This window comes from Schistocerca serialis, chromosome 3 (assembly GCF_023864345.2).
Source record: "Schistocerca serialis cubense isolate TAMUIC-IGC-003099 chromosome 3, iqSchSeri2.2, whole genome shotgun sequence".
Taxonomy (NCBI): domain Eukaryota; kingdom Metazoa; phylum Arthropoda; class Insecta; order Orthoptera; family Acrididae; genus Schistocerca; species Schistocerca serialis.
The window spans coordinates 843,464,220-843,480,872 of NC_064640.1; positions in this window are offsets into that span (position 1 = coordinate 843,464,220).

The following is a 16,653-nucleotide window of genomic DNA, read 5'->3' on the forward strand; positions in this document are numbered from 1 at the left end:
AGTTTCTGGGATGGATTTTCATGCTTGGTGCACTTGGTCGGGCAATACAGGGATGGTTAACACTGTCTGTGGATTACGCTGGTGTTGTCGTTCTGTGATAGGCCATATGTGCTCCATTGGAGACAGATCTGGTGATCAAGCAGGCCAAGGCAACATGTTGACACTCTGTACAGCATGTTGGGTTACAACAGCAGTATGGGGTCTAGCGTTATCCTGCTAGAAAACATCCCTGGAAAGCTGTTCATGAATGTTCTTTATTGACCCATTAGTGGTTATCTAGCGATCAGTGCGAATCGTTCTGAAAACATTGCCACTGACGAGAAACACTGTATCACTAAAACTTTTGCGCCCGTTCAATACTTAGCGTAATTGCAATTTATTGCAACACCAAAATTATATTCTTGTGTATGCTAATAGTTCATCATCATCATCATCATCATTTATTGCCTTATCGGGCCTTTAAGGCCTACAGCAAGAAGAACAAAAGGACAAGTAAAGACAAAAAGACTTACAAAAGTACTCTATACAGTAGTAAAAGTTACATATGTACATTACAGCTTAAAGAAAAACGAAAAAATAAACAGGGCATTCAATCAAAGGTTTAAAAGGCAAGAGGGATACATTACAGAAACAAAAAAACAAAAAAAAACACACACGCAGTGTCTGTCAATTACACGAGAGGAGGGAGCTGTTGCAGATGGCAGTCCATCTCATCCGGTCGTTGGCGTCCTCCTCCACGGCTGCTGGTTCCACTTCTTTCAGGATCGTTGTTATCCTATCCTTCCATCGAGTTCTTGGGCGTCCTCTAGGGCGTTTTCCTGTGGGTTGAGAGTGGAGGACTCTGTTTGGAAGGGATCCGTCTGCCCGTAGGATGTGGCCAAACCATTGGAGTCTCTTCTGCGCCAATATTCGTCCAATGTGTGGCTTTCCATACCGCTGGTATAAATCTTCTTTTTTTCTTCGTTCCCATTTACCTTCCATGGCATTGTAGATGGGTCCATATATCTTCCGAAGTACCTTCCTTTCAAATGCACATATTGCTTCTTCTGCTGTTGCTGATGTTGCCCAAGTTTCACAGCCGTATAAAAGTACTGGTCTCACCAGTGTCGTGTATAGGTGGATCTTGTTCTTCTGCGATATCAGCCGAGATCTGAAAAGATTGTTCAGGCTAAAGAACATGCGATTAGCATTTGTTATACGTTGCTGTACTTCTGTCGTTACTTCACTTCTATTTGTTAGTATGAAGTGAAGTAACGACAGAAGTTACAGAATTTTTTTGTTTCTTTTGTTCACTCACGTGATAGCTATAGTTTATTCAAATGTGGTTATATACTGTTTATTTCAAATTATATTTACTACTGACACTTGTCGCATTTTCATCCTAAGAGCGGATATCATTCTGTCTTCCTCCTCCAGTTGAAAATACGAATTTCTGTTTCAGTTTCTTGTGATGTTGTTAGTTGGCATTGAAATCGTTTGATATGGAAGCTCGAGAAAGGCGTCCGACAGTCTGTTAATTAGGCAACGTCACACAGACGGGCTGCAAAAAGCTAACGGCTCCGCCACGGTTCCCAGACGTCGCGCCAGCCGTTCCAACAGCTGGGCTCTTCCCCACGTGGTGCCATCCTTTTTCTGCCTCATGTTGCGGGATTAGCAAGTCATGTTAAGAAATGTCATCTTCGTTGTGAAACCACACGAGAATTCGTTCGGGATGACATCAGCAACTTAAGCCGTGTTGACTGGATAATTTTTCCAATACATTTATGTAAGATCACTAGACCAGGAGATTGAGCTTTGCAATATCTTGCACAAGAGAACAGCTTGGCAAAGCAACCTGTAATGAAACAAACGACCACTTGATGCGTCAACGTGTCAGCCACCGGAATCGAGACACCGTGTCTTGGACGATAATTAGAGTTCTATTTCATTGTAGATAAAGCACTATTTCTATAGGAGAGGCCATAGCAAAAGAATCAGTTGTGACTTTTTAAATGAATGATAACGGTATTCGTTCGAAGTCCGAACGATAGGTCAGGTAGCTTTATATGAATAAGTCAGCTTTGTGTCACTGAAACCTTCCCGTCTCCTCTTTATCTCTTTTGTTACGCAACCTTCCCTTCTACAATAACCTATGAAACCTTCCCTTAGGATTTCTATCTCTTGCTTAATCATAACAAATGAAATCTTCCCTTTGAAATTCTCTTTCTCAATCTTCGCATACAAATTTAAATGCTGGTTATTAAAACTGATTTTCTCATTAATTCGACGAAACATAGAATGTGTCGTCGTCGTGGCCCTCAGTCGTTACCTGCAATAACCCAAAACTGTTCCTTACCTTTTTTACTGTTACTGGATCGCCATCTGACTGTTACATCGAACTGCGAAATGAATATACTTACTCTGTTTTACTACACTCTATTAGCAGCTGGTGGGCTGTCATAATAAGTGGCTGTATTTATTACCAAAGCTGACGTTATTCTGTAATAGCAAAGCTGACGTTATTCTTTAATTAATTTGACTGAAGTTACGTAATTCATAGTTAAACTTTTTCTTGACAACAATATTGCAAAGTTTTAGGTTGATGGTTTTTGGGATGGATCATAATCAGTAATGCAATATTGCTGGCAAAAATTAATTATATTCTGAATAAAATGATTTTACAAACATTCAAATGGGACTTACTTTTTACAATAATCTTACAACTAGCATTGCGCAACATACCTTCAGTAGTCTTGAATTTCTCAAAAAAATAATTCAATAATATTAGTTCCTCTTATGATAATAGTTAGCTGATGTCTCTGTACATCCGTTTACAATCTCTTGTAAATCATAGCTGGTGACTGGTAGGCACACCGCTCCTCTCAACCTCTCGCTTCAGACCTGCTAGCGACTCGCTTCACATCTCGCTTACTGCTGACTTCCTACGAACGCTAAAGTGCGGTCTCTCCCGTCAACAACGCTTTCTGGTGCAGACAATCCCTGCTACCATTACAAATGTACCAATGCGCGGTCTTTCCCGCTCTTTTATTAAAATGTATCCATACGCGGTCTCTCCCGCCCTTTTTAAAATTATATCAATGCGCGGTCTCTCCTGCCAACAAAACTTTGGTGCAGACATTCCCTGCTACCACAATTCTTTCCAACGAGACAAATGTTAATTATTCCTACTTAATCCTATTAATAAAATATAGACATCTTTCATAAATGGTGGTTTGACTATAGACAATAGAAATATACACGTCTCACCACTGGTAAAAGTGAAAATCAACAATTTTTTCGTTATTTGTGCACTAAATTATAAGAACAGTGACTTTTTTAAATGAATGACAACGGTATTCGTTTGAAGGCCGAACGATAGGTCAGGTAGCTTTATACGAATAAGTCAGCCTTGTCTCACTGGTAAAAGTGAAAATCAACAATTTTTTCGTTATTTGTGCACTAAATTATAACAACAGTGCAGTACATAAATGTACTCTGAAATAAAAGTTCCTGTGTGCGATAATAGCGATCGATAACCCCAGTTCCCAGCCAGAACGTTCCTTTTCCTTATTTTCCTATTCCCTCATTATATCTTTACCATTTTTATTAGATTATTTTACTAACAGTAACTGAACCAATGAAATATTTGTAGTAGCGTACAACTAAAAATTAAGGAACAAAAGAACTACCTGTCGCAAGCCCAGCTGTTCACATATAAGGTGTTTTGTTCAATTGACGTGAATGAAATACTGAAACGAAAACTTTTTAAACATCTTAAATCATGCTTTTGTTACCTCTACTCGTGCTATTAGGAGATACCCCATTCGAAACACCTTTTAACCAACGAGAACTATTCGTTTAAACCTCACCGGAAAGTTTCATTTCCTATCCTTAGGTTGTGTAAACGATCAATGGACAGTCAGTTATGCTGTGTTTTTCTTTAACTTCACGTGCCGGCTGACTTGTTCCCACGGATTCTCGTGAGCACACGTGATGTTGCAAAAAGCTAGAAAACAGATTTCGTCGAAGCGTTAGAATCACGCACGCAGCTGTCGCATACTTCCTGTTGACTGAAGTTACGCTGTGTTACGTACCTTTCTGCTAAGTCATCGTAAGATAGCCAGTATCTGTGCTCCACACGCAGATGACGCAACTCTTGTGAAAACAGGAGCCTGTTTGATCCCGTTGGAGCAGAAAGAAACATATACAGGAAAAGTAGCAAGCGCGGCGTAAGATGAGAAGGCTAGAAGAGAAAATGATCAAACTAGTTTTCACCAGTTTTACAGCAAGGCCCTACGCTCTGCGACGAGGATAATTGCTTGCTTCATTACAGTGAGGCACTTTGACGAAGGAAGAAAGGAAGATTAGCGTTTGACGTGCTGTTGATATCGAGGTCATTTGAGACGGTTGTCACTTTAATAGACATTCAAGTACTAATCAACAGCTATGTCGGCGATTGTTGCGTAGACACTGTATCCACGTACGAGTACACCACAATTGCTCTACCACGCAAACATTTGGGGTTACATTCGTCTGGTATGAGATGTTCCCGGAGTGTGTGTGTGTGGGGGGAGGGGGGGGGGGGTTCACTGGGGGCCGAACCGCACAATAACCCTGGGTTCGGAGTGGGGCGGCGGAGGGGTGGGTGGACTGCTGTGGCCTGTTGTGGGGTTGTGAACCACTGAGGACTACGGCGGGACGAAGCCTCTCCGTCGTTTACAGGTCTCCGGTTCAATACACACACACACACACACACACACACACACACACACAATACACACTGCTCAGCAGTCGGATAGTGTAAGCTTACTGACAACGATTCCTCTATGCAAACGTTATCTCCCTTTGAAACTTCCTGGCAGATTAAACCTGTTTGCCGGACCGAGACTCGAACTTGGGACCTTTGCCTTTCGCAGGAAAGTGCTCTACCAACTGAGCTACCCAAGCACGACTCACGCCCTGCCTCACAGCTTTACTTCTGCCAGGACCTCGTCTCCTACCTTCCAAACTTTACAGAAGCTCTCCTGCGAACCTCGAAGAACTAGCACTCCTGAAAGAAAGGATATTGCGGAGACATGGCTTAGCCACAGCCTGGGGGAAGTTTCCAGAATCAGATTGTGTGTGTGTGTTTGGGGGGGGGGGGGGGGGGACGAGGTACTGGCAGAAGTAAAGCTATGAGGACGGGGCGTGAGTCGTGCTTGGGTATCTCAGTTGGTAGAGCACTTGCTCGTGAAAGGCAAAGGTCCCAAGTTCGAGTCGCGGACCGGCACACAGTTTTAATCTGGCAGGAAGTTTCATACCAGCGCACACTCCGCTGCAGAGTGAAAATCTCATTCTGGATTATCTCCTTTTTTTCACAAATCCCGTATCTAAAAATTTCAAACGAGTCATAAATTGATAATGCCAAACATTATGATGACTGCCTACAGCGAGATTGAATGACATCTGGTGCTGTTGCGGGCACGTGACCGTTAAGGGAAGTATACGGGTGTATGAAAAAGAATCATCCGATTTTTAAAAAATCATAACTATTATGTTATTTGAGATACGTGCGTGAACAATGTACCGTTGGAAAGAGAAAACTCTCAATGTTTACATGGTACAACATGCAAGGGACTCTTAAAAATTTAATTTGTTTTATGCAGTTTCACGGGAAAAGGTGCATGGTCCATTTTTCTTTGCCGAATACACTGTTACAGGAAGCACGTATCTCGATATGCTTGAGAACTTTCGTTTCCCACAGTTAGAGACTGATTAGAATGACTTCATTTACCAACAATATGGGGTACCGCCAGGCTGGCATTTGGAAGTGCGGGAATTTTTTAATCAAAGGATTACTGAGCGATGGATCGGCCGCACTTTACCAAATGATTCAACCTTACATTACTGGCCTCCAATGTTACCGGACCTGACTTTATGTGATTATTTCTTGTGGGGGGTTGTAAAAGACACTGTTTATGTGCCTCCGTTACCAGCAACGATGAATGAACTGAGACATCGCATAACAGCAGCCGTAGAAGCTGTAACTCAAGGCATGCTCACTGCAGTATGGGAACAATTTGAATACCGCATTGACATATGCCTTGCATCTCAAGGAGGCATACTGAACACCTATAAAAAGGTATGAAAAAAATTTTTGAATTTCCCGTTCATCAAAAAACAAAATGCATTATATATGTTTATTAGTTTCAGAAATACAGGGTGAAAAGTATTTAAACCGACAAACTCTGGGAGGTTGTAGGGGATATCAAAACAAATATTTTTCCCTAATGTCATTTTTTCTGATGAGGAGTATTTAAACTGGTAGAGGAAGATTTCTCTGGCGGCAAATTAATTAAACCAACAAACACTTCTCCATTTTTTTATGACCGACAGACATTACATTAACACAACCCAATTCCAATTGCAGTAGATTTTCAAAAAATGCCTCCATTGACTCGTAAACAAAGGCTACACCGTCGGATCATGTTCTGTCTGACACGGTCAAAAACCCCAGGAGTATCCTAAATTGTTCCTGCTGCTGCTACTATCCGGGCAGCCATATCTTCTTCTGATGCAACAGGGGTTGCGTAAAAAAGGTTGCGCATCTCTCCCCACACAAAAACGTCCAGAGAGGACATATCTGGGGATCTAGCAGGCTATGGTACAGGACCACCTCTGCCAATCCACGTTTCTGGGAACCGTCGGTCGAGGAATCTACGCACACGACGACTGAAATATGCCAGCGCCCCGTCATATTGGAACCACATGCGTTGTCTTGTAGAGAGCTGGACGTCTTCCAGCAATTCTGGCAATGCTCTGGCGAGAAAATGGTAATAGTGCCTGCCATTTAATGGCCTAGATAGCAGATACGGCCCAATTAAACAGTCCCCAACAACACCGACCCACACATTAATGAAGAACCGCACTTGATGAGCGCTAATAACTGTGGCATGTGGGTTATCCTCACTCCAAACATGCGAATTGTGTATGTTGAAGACTCCATCACGCCCGAACGTTGCTTCATCGGTAAACAACACAGAGGATGGAAATGTAGGATGCATTTCACCTTGTTCCAGGTACCACTGCGAAAACTGTGCTCTGGGTGGATAATCAACTGGTTCCAGGTTGTGGACACGCTGTAAGTGAAATGGACGTAACAACTGCTCTCGAAGGACTATTCTTACATTCGTCCCCATGTTACGTGCAATTGCACGAGTGCTGACTGAAGGATCCCGCTCCACATGCTGCAAGACAGCTTCCTCAAATAGCAGCGTTCTTACCGTGCGACGGCGTCCCTGTCTAGGTAATATGCTAAATGACCCGGTCTCACGCAGACGTTGGTACACAGCAGCAAAGGTTGTATGATGCGGGATACGGCGATTAGGATATTGTTATTGATAAACCCGCTGTGAAACTCGTCCGTTGTGGTGCGCTACGTAGTACGCGCCAAACGTAACAGTGTACTCACTCCAGGTGTACCGCTCCATTAGTAAACAGAGACAATGCACTACTACACTGGTGGACAGCAGTTGCTTAAAACTAAAGAGCGTAATACGCCCTCTAACAACTGAAGGTCGTAATACGGCCTCTAACAACTGAAGAGCGTAATACGGCCTCCACCGGTTTAAATAATCCTCATAGGAAAAAATGACATCAGGGAAAAATTTCTGTTTGGATGTCCTCTACAATCTCCCAGAGGTTGTCGGTTTAAATACACTCCTGGAAATGGAAAAAAGAACACATTGACACCGGTGTGTCAGACCCACCATACTTTCTCCGGACACTGCGAGAGGGCTGTACAAGCAATGATCACACGCACGGCACAGCGGACACACCAGGAACCGCGGTGTTGGCCGTCGAATGGCGCTAGCTGCGCAGCATTTGTGCACCGCCGCCGTCAGTGTCAGCCAGTTTGCCGTGGCATACGGAGCTCCATCGCAGTCTTTAACACTGGTAGCATGCCGCGACAGCGTGGACGTGAACCGTATGTGCAGTTGACGGACTTTGAGCGAGGGCGTATAGTGGGCATGCGGGAGGCCGGGTCGACGTACCGCCGAATTGCTCAACACGTGGGGCGTGAGGTCTCCACAGTACATCGATGTTGTCGCCAGTGGTCGGCGGAAGGTGCACGTGCCCGTCGACCTGGGACCGGACCGCAGCGACGCACGGATGCACGCCAAGACCGTAGGATCCTACGCAGTGCCGTAGGGGACCGCACCGCCACTTCCCAGCAAATTAGGGACACTGTTGCTCCTGGGGTATCGGCGAGGACCATTCGCAACCGTCTCCATGAAGCTGGGCTACGGTCCCGCACACCGTTAGGCCGTCTTCCGCTCACGCCCCAACATCGTGCAGCCCGCCTCCAGTGGTGTCGCGACAGGCGTGAATTGAGGGACGAATGGAGACGTGTCGTCTTCAGCGATGAGAGTCGCTTCTGCCTTGGTGCCAATGATGGTCGTATGCGTGTTTGGCGCCGTGCAGGTGAGCGCCACAATCAGGACTGCATACGACCGAGGCACACAGGGCCAACACCCGGCATCATGGTGTGGGGAGCGATCTCCTACACTGGCCGTACACCACTGGTGATCGTCGAGGCGACACTGAATAGTGCACGGTACATCCAAACCGTCATCGAACCCATCGTTCTACCATTCCTAGACCGGCAAGGGAACCTGCTGTTCCAACAGGACAATGCACGTCCGCATGTATCCCGTGCCACCCAACGTGCTCTAGAAGGTGTAAGTCAACTACCCTGGCCAGCAAGATCTCCGGATCTGTCCCCCATTGAGCATGTTTGGGACTGGATGAAGCGTCGTCTCACGCGGTCTGCACGTCCAGTACGAACGCTGGTCCAACTGAGGCGCCAGGTGGAAATGGCATGGCAAGCCGTTCCACAGGACTACATCCAGCATCTCTACGATCGTCTCCATGGGAGAATAGCAGCCTGCATTGCTGCGAAAGGTGGATATACACTGTACTAGTGCCGACATTGTGCATGCTCTGTTGCCTGTGTCTATGTGCCTGTGGTTCTGTCAGTGTGATCATGTGATGTATCTGACCCCAGGAATGTGTCAATAAAGTTTCCCCTTCCTGGGACAATGAATTCACGGTGTTCTTATTTCAATTTCCAGGAGTGTACTTTTCACCCTGTGACGTGTCATATCGGATGATTCTTTTTGACACATCCCGTATAAGCGGAGAACACACGAACGGGCACTCATTCTAGGTACGATACGGGTCGCATGTAATGAACTCCACTGGCATAAGCGACTTGGACAAACAGCACTGTTATGACCCGGCGGGTGAGAACCCGCAGTGAAGCTGGTCGGCTGGTAGCGGGCTACTGACGTAAGTGCCTGAAGAACGCTGAAACCACGGGTAGGTGACATCACAGACCGTGCAGGTCTGAGGGTTGCCCGCTTTGTAAAGTCGTGTAGGTAGTGATCTGTGGGATACATGAGGACAGTGCACTATGCTGGTGCAACCACTAGTGTTACGGAACACACTGTTCAGCGCACGTGGTTGAACGTGGAACTACGCAGCTGAAGACCCCTACGTGTTCTCATATTGGACCGACGCTCTCATCAGTTAACCTTGTATTAGGTGCGGGATCGCAGAGATTGGACCGAGGATCAATGGTAACGTGTCATGCGGTCGTATGTATAACGTTTCCTGTTACGCCATGTCGATGGTTGTATACGCATACGCCGTCATCCACGTGAATTCCTACTCGGAACATAGGCTTACGTGGGACACATGGTAGTAATCCAAGGCACCGTGACAGCTGTGGACCACGTGAAGGTTACTGCAGACCTCCTGCATGCCTTTGTGCTTTGTATCTTCCCCGACGACGCTGACATTTTTCTTTAGACTAGCTGTCGGTGTCACAACACCATAACTGTGCTTCGGTTGTAGTGAATCCACGTTGATGGTTTGACGACCAGATTCGCCTGATCTAACTCCAATGGAACACATGTGGAACGCAATCGAGACCCAGCTCAGCCTCCAAAAACCACGACTGCGTAATTTACACTACTGGCCATTAAAATTACTACACCAAGAAGAAATGCAGATGATAAACGGGTATTCGTTGGACAAATATATTATACTACAACTGACATGTGATTGCATTTTCACGAAATTTGAGTGCATAGATCCTGAGAAATCAGTACCCACAACAACCACCTCTGGCCTTCATACGCCTGGGCCTTGAGTCAAACAGAGCTTGGATGGCGTGTACAGGTACAGCTTCCCATGCAGCTTCAACCCGATACCACAGTACAGCAACAGTAGTGACTGACGTATTGTGACGAGCCAGTTGCTCGGTCACCATTGACCAGACGTTTTCAGTTGGTGAGAGATCTGAAGAATGTGCTTGCCAGGGCAGCAGTCGTACATTTTCTGTATCCAGAAAGGCCCGTACAGGACCTGCAACATGCGGTCCTGCATTATCCTGCTGAAATGTAGGGTTTCGCAGGTATCGAATGAGGGGTAGAGCCACAAGTCGGAACACTTCTGAAATATAACGTCCACTGTTCAAAGTGCCGTCAATGCGAATAAGAGGTGACCGAGACGTGTAAGCAATGGCACCCCATACCATCACGCCGGGTGATACGCCAGTATGGCGATGATTAACACACGCTTCCAATGTGAGTTCACCGCGATGTCGCCATACACGGATGCGACCATCATGATGCTGTAAACAGAACCTGGATTCATCCGAAGAAATGAAGTTTTCCCATTTGTGCTTCCAGGTTCGTCGTTGAGTACACTATCGCAGGCGCTCCTGTCTGTGATGAAGCGTCAAGGGTAACCGTAGCCTTGGTCTCCGAGCTGATAGTCCATGCTGCTGCAAACGTCGTCGAACTGTTCGTGCAGATGATGGTTGTCTTGCAAACGTCCCCATCTGTTGACTCAGGGATGGAGACGTGGCTGCACGATCCGTTACAGCCATGCGGATAAGATGCCTGTCATCTCGGCTGCTAGTGATATGAGGCCCTTGGGTTCCATCACGGCGTTCCTTATTACCCTCCTGAACCCACCGATTCCATATTCTGCTAACAGTCATTGGATCTCTACCACGCGAGCAGCAATGTCGCGATACGATAAACCGCAATCGCGATAGGCTACAATCCGACCTTTATCAAAGTCGGAAACGTGATGGTAGGCATTTCTCCTCCTTACACGAGGCATCACAACGTTTCACCACGCAACGCCGGTCAACTGCTGTTTGTGTATGAGAAATCGATTGGAAACTTTCCTCATGTCAGCTTGTTATTGGTATCGCCACCGGCGCCAGCCTTGTGTGAATGCTCTGAAAAGCTAATCATTTGCATATCACAGCATCTTCTTCCTGTAGGTTAAATTTCGCGTCTGTAGTACGTCATCTTCGTGGTGTAGCAATTTTAATGGCCAGTAGTGTATAACGAACCGCTCCTTGAACTGGAAGGATGGTCTCGAAGGGTCAAAATGTCACTAGAACTTCACGAAAGTAAGTACCTCCTGCCGGAAGGTAACCTGGCAGGGGATCCTACCTAAAATAAAATTAAACGAGGAGATGATTAGAAGAAGCGTAAGAACAAGATATTTAGAGACATTCTTGGACGAGTGTAGTAATTTTGCACATCATATAGAGGAGAAGCTGTATGAATGTCAAGAGTTGAGATGGAAAGCAAGTTCTAATGAAATAAAGGAAAGCTGAAAGGTGGAAGGAGTAATACAAGGTCTTTACAAGAGATGAACTTGAAAGCAGTATTATAGAAAGGTAAGAGCACGTAGATGAGGATGAGATGGGAGATATATACTGCGAAAAGAATTTTACAGAGCGCTGAAAGACCCAAGTCGAAACAAGGCCCCGGGAGTAGACGGCATTCCGTTGGAGCTACAGATATGCTTGTGAGAACCAACCACGACAAAACCCTTCCATCTGGTGTGCAAAGTGTATGAAACATGCAAACCTACGTTTATTGCATTTGTAGACTTAGAGAAAGCTTTTGACAATGTTGACTGGAATACTCTCTTTAATTCTAAAGGTAGCAGGGTTAAAATACAGGGAGCGAAAGGCTATTTGCAACTTGTACAGAAACCAGATGCAGTTACAATAGTCGAGGGGCATGAACGGGAAGCAGTGGCTGAGAAGGGAATGAGATTGGGTTGTAGCCTGTCACCGATGTTTTTCTGTCTGTACAAGGAGCAGGCATTAAAGGAAACCAAAGAAAAATTTGGAGAACGGATTAAAGTTCAGGGAGAAAAAAACACTTTGAGGTTTGCCGATGACATTGTAATTCCGTCAGAGGCAGCAAACGACTTGAAAGAGCATTTAAACGAAATGGACAGTATCTTGAAAGGAGGATACAATATGAAAATCAAAAAAAGCAAGACAATTGTAATGGAATGTAGTGGAATTAAATCAGTTGATGCTGAGGGAATTAGATTAGCAAATGAGACACTTAAAGTAGCGGATGTAGTAGATGAGGTTTGCTGTTTGGGCAGCAAAATAACTGCTGATGGTCGAAGTAGAGATGATGTAAAATGTGGGCTGGCAATGGGTAGAAAAGTGTTTCTGAAGAAGAGAAATTTGTTAAGATGAATATAGATTTAAGAGTAAGGAAGTCTATTCTGAATTTATTTGTCTGGAGTGTAGGCCTGCATGGAAGTGAAACACTGATTATAAACAGTTTAGACAAGAAGAGAACAGAAGCTTTGGAAATGTGGTGATACAGAAGAATGCTGAAGAATAGATTGGTAGATCACGTAATTAATGAGGAAGATCTGACTAGAACTGATGAGAAAAGAAATTTTTGGTACAACCTGACTAGAAGAAGGTATCGGTTAATAGGACACAGTCTGAGACGTGAAGGCTTCACGAATTTAGAATTGGACCGAAGCGTGTGTTGTAAAATTCGTAGAGGAAGACCAAGCGATGACTATAGTAAGCAGTTTCAGAAGGATGTAGGTTGCTGTAGTTATTTGGAGATGAAGAGGTTTGCAGAGGATAAAGTAGCATGCAGAAGCTGCAGCAAGCCAGTCTTCGGACTGAAGACCACAACAACAGCAACAAAATGGTTCAAATGGCTCTGAGAATTATGGGACTTAACTTCTAAGGTCATCAGTCCCCTAGAACTTAGAACTACTTAAACCTAACTAACCTAAGGACATCACACACATCCATGCCCGAGGCAGGAATCGAACCTGCGACCTTAGCGGTCGCGCGGTTCCAGACTGTAGCCCCTAGAACCGCTTGGCCACCCCGGCCGGCACAACAGCAACAAGAGAGGAAGGAGGCAGAAAAGTAGAAACATGATGAACAAAATTCTAATCATCATAAATAATCAATTTAGAACTCCCTTGAAAACAATCAGAGCATAACATCAATCTATATTAGCACCATTCGTAGGATATGCTGCGAGACTTTGGGCTCATACGTGGATTGCTTGTGTCAGAAGAGGCCAACGAGTAGTGCTACTAAAGGTAATTGGCACCTACTGCATTAATAACGATGTATTGTTGGTAATTCTAGAAGTGTTCCCATTGGAATCGAAAATCAGGAAAAGGGGAGCTCTTTATGAGCTAAAGAAACACAAATGGAAGAACGAAGGATGCTTGAAACTGAAGTCGATACTTAAAAGTTAATAGGAGTTCGCTCATTACAGGCAAGAGAAGATACGAATTTCTCCCCAACATCACTGAGAGACTAAAAATGAGATTTCTTAACCCGTCGAGTGTGCTGATGCATTACCTGACCGCTTACGGCCCATATGCTAGAAATTTCTACAAAATCAAAAGACAAATGAATGATAGTACACATTGTGGGCCTGTGCGCTGTAATAAGACGCAGCGGGTAACGGCCGTCAGATATTAAGAATGTTGAATCCCAAAGCAGCAGGGCGAACTGAAACGGTGCTACATCCACAGTATCCAGGAAGACCAAGAAATATTTCACGAGTCATACAAGCACACGTCTGCTTGCTGTCATCCCGGCTAGACAACATACTAAACCGAGCGAGGTGGCGCAGTCGTTAGCACGCTGGACTCCCATTCGGAAGGACAACGGTTCAAACCCGCCTCCGGCCATCCTGATTTAGGTTTTCCGCGATTTCCCTAAATCGCTTCAGGAAAATGCCGGATGGTTCCTTCGAAAGAGCACGGCCGATTTCCTTCCCTATACTTCCCTAATCCGAGCTTGTGCTCCGTCTCTAATGACCTCGTTATCGACGGGACGTTAAAACACTAATGTCCCCCTGCTCCAACATACTAAATACAGGGTTATTACAAATGATTGAAGCGATTTCACAGCTCTACAGTAACTTTATTATTTGAGATATTTTCACAATGCTTTGCACACACATACAAAAACTCAAAAAGTTTTTTTAGGCATTCACAAATGTTCGATATGTGCCCCTTTAGTGATTCGGCAGACATCAAGCTGATAATCAAGTTCCTCCCACACTCGGCGCAGCATGTCCCCATCAATGAGTCCGAAAGCATCGTTGATGCGAGCTCGCAGTTCTGGCACGTTTCTTGGTAGAGGAGGTTTAAACACTGAATCTTTCACATAACCCCACAGAAAGAAATCGCATGGGGTTAAGTCGGGAGAGTGTGGAGGCCATGGCATGAATTGCTGATCATAATCTCCACCACGACCGATCCATCGGTTTTCCAGTCTCCTGTTTAAGAAATGCCGAACATCATGATGGAAGTGCAGTGGAGCACCATCCTGTTGAAAGATGAAGTCGTCGCTGTCGGTCTCGACATGTGGCATGAGCCAATTTTCCAGCATGTCCAGATACACGTCTCCTGTAACGTTTTTTTCGCAGAAGAAAAAGGGGTCGTAAACTTTAAACCGTGAGATTGCACAAAACACGTTAACTTTTGGTGAATTGCGAATTTGCTGCACAAATGCGTGAGGATTCTCTACCGACCAGATTCGCACATTGTGTCTGTTCACTTCACCATTAAGAAAAAATGTTGCTTCATCACTGAAAACAAGTTTCGCACTGAACGCATCCTCTTCCACGAGCTGTTGCAACCGCGCCGAAAATTCTAAGCGTTTGACTTTGTCATCGGGTGTCAGGGCTTGTAGCAATTGTAAACGGTAAGGCTTCTGCTTTAGCCTTTTCCGTAAGATTTTCCAAACCGTCGGCTGTGGTACGTTTAGCTCCCTGCTTGCTTTATTCGTTGACTTCCGCGGGCTACGCGTGAAACTTGCCCGCACGCGTTCAACCGTTTCTTCGCTCACTGCAGGCCGACCAGTTGATTTCCCCTTACAGAGGCATCCAGAAGCTTTAAACTGCGCATACCATCACCGAATGGAGTTAGCAGTTGGTGGATCTTTGTTGAACTTCGTCCTGAAGTGTCGTTGCACTGTTATGACTGACTGATGTGAGTGCATTTCAAGCACGACATACGCTTTCTCGGCTCCTGTCGCCATTTTGTCTCACTGCGCTCTCGAGCGCTCTGGCGGCAGAAACCTGAAGTGCGGCTTCAGCCGAACAAAACTTTATGAGTTTTTCTACGTATCTGTAGTGTGTCGTGACCATATGTCAATGAATGGAGCTACAGTGAATTTATGAAATCGGTTCAATCATTTGTAATAGCCCTGTAGATGGAGAGAAAACAGTCGATGTCGTCAATCACTGACTGAAATGGTTTTCACGAATTCACATTGCGTTAGTGCAAGTAACCAAGTAAGAGTGAATTACAAGACGTTACAATAAATTGTGAAATCAGCTGTTACGCTGGAAACGCTGCTAACGTGCTGCCCTGTACCCAGTGAAACCAACGGACAATGGCTGTTGACCACGGTAGTATGAGGGCGTATCCAGCTTAGATGCACCCCTGAACAAGAACGGAACGGAATCTGTGGTACTAACGGTCTTATTAATAGTTATGTAATGATTAAGGGGCTTTGCTCTTGTTTTGTAGGGGCACAAAGTAGTTGTAGTATTAGCATTTTTGTAGTATTAGCATTTATAATATGCACCGGGAATAAATATTTAATGAAACTACTCATTGTTATCCACGAAAATGTCACTTGTATGGCCTACTTTTTGCTAATCAGATAATAGGCTGTAATGGGTAAGAATAAATAAACATACACTACTGACCATTAAAATTGCGACACCACGAAGATGACGTGCTACAGACGCGAAATTTAACCAACAGGAAGAAGATGCTGTGATGTGCAAATGATTAGCTTTTCAGAGCATTCACACAAGGTTGGCGCTGGTGGTGACACCTACAACGTGCTGACATGAGGAAAGTTTCCAACCGATTTCTGATACACAAACAGCAGTTGACCGGCGTTGCCTAGTGAAACGTTGTTCTGATGCCTCGTGTGGTAAGGTGGAGAAATACGTACCATCACGCCGGTTCTCTAAATTTTCTCAATAGTGTTCCTCGAAAAGCACGTCGCCTTGTCTCCAAGGATAACCATCTGAGTTCCCGATGCATCTCCGTAACACGTGTTGTTCGAATCTACTGGTAACAAATCTAGCAGCCCGCCTTTGAATTGCTTCTATGTCTTCCTTCAATCGGACTTGGTCCGGATCCCAAACACTCGAGCAGTACTCAAGAATAGGTCGCACTAGCGTCCTATATGCGGTCTCCTTTGCAGGTGAACCACTCTTTCCAAAAATTCTACCAATTCGCCTTCCCTAGCACAGTTCTCACATGGTCATTCCACCTCATATC